We start from the raw sequence: 7,419 nt of genomic DNA on the forward strand, positions 1-7,419 counted from the left end.
ACCTCAGTAACTACAGACCCATCTCCAAGCTCCCAGTCGTGGCCAAGCTCCTGGAAAAGGCTGTCCTCAGCCAGCTATGGCCCTACCTCCAACATAACATCATCCTGGAGAAGTTTCAGTCTGGCTTCAGACCTGGCCACAGCACTGAGTCTGCACTTTTAAAGGTTTGGAACGACCTCCTCCTCATCGCAGACTCCAGGAAATGTGCTGCCCTGGTCCTCCTGGACCTCAGCGCAGCTTTTGACACCATAGACCATGCGATCCTCTTTAATCGACTCCAGCAGGAGGTTGGCATCACCGACACCGCCTTGTCCTGGTTCAAGTCTTACCTCAGCAATAGAACCTACGCCGTCCACATAGCAGACAGCTCCTCCAGACAAGCCAACCTCACCTGTGGGGTCCCTCAGGGCTCCATCCTCGGTCCCATCTTGTTCTCCCTCTACATCAGGGGTCACCAACTATATTTGTCCAAGTGCCAGAATTTTTCAAAGCATACACTGTGGGGGCCGGACTTTAATATATATATATATATATACGTATATATATATATATATATATATATATAATTATTTTATTTAGACATACTATTGTATATAGTACTATTAGCATACTGTTTAATATTTTCATTTTCTTACTAAATTAATGTTATTAATGATTATTAGCCTATTATCAGTGTGAACAGACTCCTGACACCTATTATCCAACCAGCCACCAGGGGGCAATCGAGATATTTTGGCGTGCTGTGTGCCAAACTAAGTGGGGATCTGAAAGAGGTTATGGACAAAACAATGAAAATAAATAACTTCATCAGAGGAACTTCCAGTACGCAGCATCGCCTGTTCCGCAAGTTTGTGCTGGAATCTGAAGCCATTCACGAGGACCTCCAGCCTGATTTTAAGAAGTTGGCGTCAGAGGGGAGATGTTAGTTCTCTCATTAACAAAATGTGAGTATTGCAGACATAGGATTTTATTGTTGCTATGTTAAATGGCATGGTTTATCCATTGTTAAAGTGTAATTTAATGACCTGGTTATTACCGTTTTATTTGATATAGGCTACAGATGCCAGGCGATACCAGGATGCCGCGGTGAACGTTTGACTGACCGACTTGAAAACAACATTTCTGGCAATGAAGGCCTATCATTTGCCATGCTATTTTTTTTATTTAAGTGATGTTAATCTTTTTCATTTTCTGACTGAGAAGTTAGTTATTTAAGTCACTGTTTTGATTGATTGATTGAAGACTTTATTAGAAGATTTGCAGAAGTAGGTACATGAAAGTACATACTACATACAAGGTCAACTAACAGGATAAAAACCCAGTATTACTACTGAGAACTAGTGGTGTAACACTGGTAGAGACATCTGATTAGTTCAACTCACCACTGGTTTAGCTGAGGGGCGGCATACTCTCTCCAGGACTCCATTTGATATGGAAGAATATTACATTGACTTGTAATAAAACGAAATCGACTACATTAAAAATAAAACTGTTCAATAAATCCTAAATGTTGTCTACCTATTCGATGTATAAATCGCGCCAGAATCTCGCCGATTTCCGAGGTCATTTTAAGCAAAAGTATTTGGCCAAATGAGCTATTATTTTCAGGGATAATAGCCATGGGTGTTCTAGACGTGTCCTGTAAAGGACAAGTTGATAGGACACTCGTAGACACTATGGAGTGTTTCTTTGACTGAAGTGACTGGCGAATTCTCAAAATGGCTTCATGTGATTGGACGAACAAAATGTCAATCATTCAGCCCTGGACTCATTTCTAATATTTATCCTGCAGAACAGCACTCATACCCGCGTGTGGCGGAAAAAAGGTACTACAACGGAGGAGAGGCCTCCTGTTCCCACCCATTTTCAGTGATGGGCCAATCACATATTGCCATGAAAAAAATTGCATTACATTGACTTCTATGAGAAACCACTTTCCGACAGGAGGCCTGGACTTTTCGACAGGAGGCCTGGCCTCCTTCAATAGAAACGGATAGGGATTCTGGCCTGTAGGTGCTTTACAATTGCAATATTGGGTTTTAGCCATGGAAAATATTTATGAACAAAACTGAAATAATATTAATAAATAATATTAATATAAAACAATTTAAAATAAATTTTTTGTTGAATAAATAAAAAATAAAAAATAAAAAATATAATTATTGCTTTTTAAAATCTCTCTCTCTTCTCTCAAATTATTGGGGAGGCCAGGCCTCCTCCACCTCTATGGAGGAGCCTCCACTGCAAAAAACATACACACATTGCACATAACTATCACATGGACATAAACACACATAACCACAAGACAAGAACATATATACAATTTACAATTTATAAAGTGCAGTGAGTCAGGTGTTGAGAGTCCTTATAGCAGAGGGGAAAAAACTGTTTTTGAAACGGGATGTTTTGGTGGCCAGGGATCGGTAGCGCCGTCCAGAGGGCAACAGTTGGAACAGGTGGTGAGCAGGGTGGGAGGGGTCAGAGATAATTTTATGTGCTCTATTTGTGGTGCGTTTGAGATATCCGCTTGTTAAGTCTGACGTCAAAAGTGACGTTTAGCCATTTCCGAGTCCAAACCAGAAATTCCCCGCACCAGAGTACCTGTGAACTACAGCGGTAGAATGACAGTTTAATCGTTTTTTAGACTCGGATCTATTCATACAACAAGGGACACAGCACTTTCCCGTTTTCTCCATATTGTCAACTGATGGGAGAGGGGTGCCGATGATCTTGGATGATTTCCTTACTATTCGCTGTAGGAAGGAAGGGCATCAAACACACGTTGCTCCTTTCCATGCATCAGAATGAGTCTGTCCTCTGATTTCAACTCCACTGCCAGCCATGCATGAGCACTAGGCTACTGGTACTAGTCTGCCACCCTGTGGTTAAACGACATGCATCTGTTACGGTACATGTGGGAATACGGTACATGTAGGAAAACTAGGGTTAGGGTTAGGTGCTAGGGTGCTACGGTTAAGGTTAGGGTTAGGTTTGGGGGTAGGGTTAGGATTAGGATTAGGGTTAGGGTTAGACATGCCAGCATGTACCAAGTCGACGTAGCACCTAACCCTAACCCTAGTTTTCCCACATGTACCGTATTCCCACATGTACCGTCCGTAACACATCTACGGTACAATCAAACATGTCCAAAAACCTGCAAGATGGTCATCTGAATTTACCTCTGATGTAAAAACACCTGTCATTATTTGGGAAATAACCCCCATATGAAAACCTGGCAACTTGAAGTGCAGGATTTGTTAAAGCTCCAGCATGTAGTTTTTACAATTTGCTGACCCTTGTGGCCACACTGAAAATGTAAAATGTGAAAATATTTTTATAGTGTCAATCATGTGCATGTCCTTCTAAACAACCTACAGGTCAAAATATTATGAAAGCGCCAGTGCTTGATTGCACATCATTTATCATAGGCATTTAAAGATTTGTAAAAGTTAACGGGGCAATCTGGGATGGGTTCATACATTTGTAGACTTTTAAGTTAATGATATGGCCATTGATTTTTTAAGAATATAACTTCATGAACTTAGTTCAACGGCATTAGATCACAATATTGTAAATAATATAATTGTAAAAAAAAATAATATTTTGAACACAGTTTGAAAACATGGTTAAAACCATAATTTTTTACCTTGTGTCATATCGCTCCATCTAGGAATTTGAGAGTAGTTACATTTCAACAGGCCCAACCCTCAATTGTTTACCCCCAAAAAGTGACCACTTGTCCTGCTCCTTTAAAGTAAGCTTATACTTGTACCTGGAAAATAACTCTTACCCAATGTTTTGGATCAGTAAAGCATCTTCTTTACAACCAGCACAATAATGACTGCAGCAGTGCCTATGATGGACACAACTACTGCCACAACAACTTCTGATCCACTTGAGGGCCGTGGATTTCCAGTATCAACACACAGGGGTTTCATTAGAACCAGTGTTGCATGACCCATATGACCCTGGCACAACCATTTAGAAATGTCAGACTGGAGAGAATCTTTGTCACGAGAGTGCACAGCAATGGAAATAACGGTTCTGAGGTTCTGCATCGATGACGTAGCTGGAATTGAAGGAGTGTTCCTCCTGGGAGCCTGCCCCCTAGTGGCAGGATGTCAGAAGTGTTGACCAGGTGAGCGTCACTGACATTCCCTCTGAGGAACTCCCAGGCGGTGTGGATTCTGATCTCATAGTGTGTCCGCTGGAAGAGGAAATCATGTTGTGTATTAATTAGATATATAGCAACATCAGACACTTACGGAAGAGTATTAGGGCCACCAACACAAGTTTTTTTTTCTCCCGAAAGGGGGGGAGGTTATATTCTGAGTGTAAAGTCAGAATTTCTGAGAAAAAAGTCAGAATTTCTGAGATAAAAAGTCAGAATTTCTGAGATAAAAAGTCAGAATTTCTGAAATTAACACTAGAACAGCCATGGGATCGCCATTCATTCCACCGCAATCAGGTGTTAAACAGCACCAGCAGATTTTAACATGGAGAAGAGTGTACTGACGGACAAGGATCGCTGGAGGGCGATGTCACACAAGGCCATCTGCCAGGCTCCGACGCCTTTTTCCCAGAATGCATTTCGCACCGGCGAGCAGACGCGATTTGAATCCTCCATTTTTTTCCCCCCCAAAAAAGCTGTAATTTTGCCTTTACAAGGGTTAACATGTTCGTAAATTCGCCCTGGAAATCTGGTCAGCACCCATGGAATGCCTCTTGTCCAATCAAATTACCTGGTCCCTTTATGACGTTGAACCCGGTGTGCGCTCCGGCGCTCTCATAGCGAATTTACGAACGCACCCTGCGGTTTCACTTTCATTCATAAAATTCCCCCCGTCTGTGTTGAAGCACTTAGTAGTAGCAGTTTCTCATTCCTTCAAACAAATTGCAAATGCTTTTGGACATGCATCAATTGCTGTCATACAATTCTCTTCTGTTTTATAACATTATCTTTGCTTATGTCATGTCAGTCAAAATGAACTATACTTTTGGATGCTGAATAGTCATTCCCTATAAAACTAATAGTCCTCATTTCATTGCTTGAGTCATTACATCCAAAAATGTTGAACAAGTTGTCAAAATCTGTCAAGCAAATTGTATACATTTCTTTATCATTTTTCCTGAAAATTGAAACAATTGAAACAAATTGAACAATTTCTCTCAGGTGAACCTCAGCTTTCACTGATGAGCAGGATTGTGTGAAGCATTCATTGTAACCAATGATAAGCCACTTCTCCACAGTCACTCAGAGCTGAATCCCATGAACCCTTAATTGGCAAGCATATATGAACCGAGCAGGTCATAGTGTGTACCATTTCAACAATACTGTGACACAGAAATGGAAGGTCAGCATCGTGGAAGAGGGGCGAGGATGCGGGGAGGAAGGGTAAGGGGACAAAACAGGGGAAGAGGAAGAAGAGGCCAAGTACATAGGCAGATTTCAGATGAAATTAGGGCTACAATTGTGGACCATGTTGTCAATCACGGCCTCACAATGGCTGAGGCTGGTCGAAGGGTGCAGCCAAATGTTGGGAGAACCACTGTGAATTCAATTATTCAAACATTTCGTCGGGAGAACAGGTGTGTATATTGGACAGTAATTCAGCACTAAACTATCTGCACTGCACTACTGTCATTGTGTCATACATGAAGCTTACAGTGGGACAAGAACATTTTACATTTAGATTTACAGATTTACTGCAGCACAGATTTACTGTATTGTAGTGTAAAGTAGTGTTACAGTAAATATTTGCAATATTTACAGTATGGTACTGTACTGCAGCATTTTACAAGTGGGAAGCACTGTTATTGTACACTACAGTAATATGGGTTAAAGCAGTATATCTCATGTTTACTGTACATTACTCTAATTTTACTCTGCACCACATAGGATTGCAAGACAACCTCACAGAGGTGGAAGAGGGCCCATTTTTACTCCGCAACAAGAGGAAGCCATTTGTGCAATGGTGATTGCAAACAATGCCATAAGGTTGAGAGAGATCCAGAGCGCTGTTATAGAGGATGACAATATCTTTGGCAATATTGAATCCGTTTCAATCTCTACAATTGACAGAGTGCTTAGGAGAAATGAAATGCGCATGAAACAACTGTATAATGTGCCATTTGAACGGAAGTGACAGAGTGAAGGAGATCCGTCACCAGTATGTACAGGTAAAACATTTATGTGTTCTATGCATACTCTTATGTTCAGTGCTGTAAACTGGTTACATGACAGTTCATACTGTACAATATGTTGTCCAAAATGCATTATGTTACACAGGAGAAGTTGTTATAGTTTCTCTCTCTCTCTCTCTATTCTGGGATAAAGCATGTACTGGAGCTGGACGCCAGGGAACCGCTGCACACATTCATATATCTTGATGAGGTGAGTTTCAATCTGGCAAAAGGTAGAAGGCGTGGCAGAAATCGCATTGGACAGAGAGCCACTGATGTCCCAGGCCAACGAGGAGGGAATATTACAATGTGTGCAGCCGTCTCAGAAAACGGCGTCCTCACCCATATACCCTGTCTTGGTCCATACAACACACAACATCTGCTGACTTTTTAGACACTCTTTACAGGGACATAATCCCTGAGAATGAGAGGGATCTAAATGGAGACCATCTGAACAAGTTTGTTGTTGTATGGGATAATGTGAGTTTTCACCACTCAGATCTGGTCAGACAGTGGTTTGCAGCACATGAAAGGATGCTGGTGGAATATCTCCCTCCCTACTCCCCATTCCTGAATCCAATAGAGGAGTTTTTCCTCTGCCTGGAGGTGGAAGGTATATGACCGGCATCCACATACCCAAATGGCCTTGCTAGCAGCCATGGATGCAGCATGTGATGACATCACAGCATAGTCCTGCAGAGGGTGGATTCGCCACTCAAGGAGATACTTTCCTCGCTGCATTGCCAGGGATGATATTCGCTGTGATGTTGATGAAAATATGTGGCCAGACAGACAGGAACGTCTGGATGCGAATGAATAATTTACAGTACTGTGTATGTTGTATGTCCAATAAGTACTGCAATATTGTTTACAGTTGTGCACAGCACTACCCAAAGGGTGTTTCTTATGTTTGTTGTAAATAAGTTTGTATTTTTCTTTTGCACAATGCTGTGAACACATTTCAATTGCAAAGAGCATATGCAGTAAAAATGTGAAACATAACTATTCAGCGTCTTGTACTTATTTACCTCACTAAATACAGTAATGTGTAACCCACTGTAGATTTCATCAATTCAACTGTTGTGCAAATGTTAATAGTGATGTGAGAAATGCACCAAAGCGACTGAGAAAACTGTATTATACACAACAGTGTTGTGTATATGTGAGTGAGACTGTGGTCTACAGTGATATACAGAAGAAACATTATATACAATATTATAAATATATTTTTGTTGT

Source organism: Nansenia antarctica (assembly GCF_963989245.1).
Source record: "Nansenia antarctica genome assembly, chromosome: 1".
Taxonomy (NCBI): domain Eukaryota; kingdom Metazoa; phylum Chordata; class Actinopteri; order Argentiniformes; family Microstomatidae; genus Nansenia; species Nansenia antarctica.